We start from the raw sequence: 2,060 nt of genomic DNA, 5'->3' as shown, positions 1-2,060 counted from the left end.
TCGCCATCAATTTCCACCCTGTCTAATGACTGCTCAGTTCTAGTTCTATAATGTGCCAATACTGCTGTGCGAGATGATTACATAGCACTGAGTTCCTCCAGTGTGTTCGCTAGTGTAGAAACTTTCAACTCGGTTACGTTACAATCTGTGATAGGCACATTTACGAAATATACCGAATGGTTTACATCGCTCCCGTCCCTGTCGCGGCCAACAAGGTGCTTAACTAAATTTCACATCTGTGTTTTCTGTATTTTGTGGAAAATATTTACAAATTTCAGTTGAGAAATGTAAAATATAGACTGAAATCACCTGTTTCGCAAAATAGCTTATCTGATAAACATCAGATTTACAAGTCAGAATGTAAGTCTAGAAAAAGTGGGAACAATAAGCCCAATTAATTTTCATATGCGAAAGTTTAAAGAAAGTTGCACGAAGTGTTTTAGACTTATCGCTTGGGCAATGGGTCGAACCGATGAAACAGTGAGCAATCCCCAGTTTAATGTATACAGAATTTTTCAACAAACATGCGTAGTATTCTTAGGAACACCCGTATGTGGGGATTTAGAAAGACACTATGGTAATTAAGTTGTATTATTGGTGCTACCATTTGTCGTTCAGATTTGCACCTCCTGTAGCCAGAATAATCCAATTCAATCTGTGACCCTTATTGTCAGCTGGCGCTCATATCTGATCGCTCAAATGCGACCGGGAAGAAACTTTCAGCACAATTGTCATCCAGCGTCATGTGAACGTTTTTTAATGGCATTCGCCACTTAACTTGATGGAGTGCCTTAATTGCTCAGACTTTTACGACGGGAATTTCCGTGGCTAGGAGTTACAGCCACGGGAATCACGTGAACGACTTTGTTGGAACTTTCCCCCTTACGACGACATCACTACGATATGAGGAACTTACGTTTGAGTCGACGGGACTGGGCTATACTTGCCAGGGCCTACGAATATTTGAGTAGGTGAATATACTGATGACAGTGAACGCTGAATCTGAATGTTGTCTAAAGATTTAGCTGCAGTGATTTAACAGAAATCCAAAATTTAGATTTAATCTTGACTTATTTTTCCTGTCATAAATTTTAACTTGCTGGTTTTTACACAGTGCCCTTAATTTGAGACTGTAAAACAGATGGATAGTATTTGAAACTAGTAATTGAGACAAGGAATGGTTTGCCGGCCGATGTGGCCAAGCGGTTCCACGCGCTTCAGTCTGGAACCGCGCGACCGCTACAGTCGCAGGTTCGAATCCTGCCTCGGGCATGGATGTGTGTGATGTCCTTAGGTTAGTTAGGTTTAAGTAGTTCTAAGTTCTAGGGGACTGATGACCTCAGATGTTAAGCCCCATAGTGCTCAGAGCCATTTGAACAAGGAATGGTTTATTTCATCCTGAGAGGAAATGTCTTGTGGCGAGGGCCTCTCGGTGGGTAAACCTGATCGCCTGGTGCAACTCTTGAGGTGACGTTAGTTCGGCTACTTTCACGTCGATAAGGTTGAAATGATGACTCAAACACCCAGTCCCTGAGCGGAGAAAATCGCTAACCCAGCCGGGAATCTAACCCGGGTCCTCCGGCATGAGAAGCCGGCGCGTTATCCACTCATTTATCTCATGGGGAGATTGGCATTATTTATGAAGATGCAAACTCGTGGTTGGTGCTGCCAGCGTCATTGAATCAGCACACTTGAAATCGTTTGATAGAATATTTTTTTGCCGCGTGGCTACAGCACCTTCTGGAAACCACGATATGACTACCCACACCGTTTGAGAGAACCTTTATGCTTTATTGTTTAAAGAGCCAAATGCCTTTTCCCACGTGTTTTCCATTTTGGAATTCACCTACGGTTGGACGACGCTCATGTGTAGGAGACATTACCGTTACAGAGTGTTTGAAGATGCATGTATGGGTTTTAACGCTTTGCAGCATTTATTACATTCGACTTGCAATTATATCAAATCAAGGAACAACTCAAAATTTTGTTTGTATACCTGTACGCATAGGTAAAACCATGGAACGACAAAGAATTACTGAAGACCATCTTAAACTAGTGAG

The sequence above is a fragment of the Schistocerca americana genome, chromosome X (genome assembly GCF_021461395.2).
Source record: "Schistocerca americana isolate TAMUIC-IGC-003095 chromosome X, iqSchAmer2.1, whole genome shotgun sequence".
Classification (NCBI taxonomy): domain Eukaryota; kingdom Metazoa; phylum Arthropoda; class Insecta; order Orthoptera; family Acrididae; genus Schistocerca; species Schistocerca americana.
Note: the sequence above shows the minus strand (reverse complement) of the source record.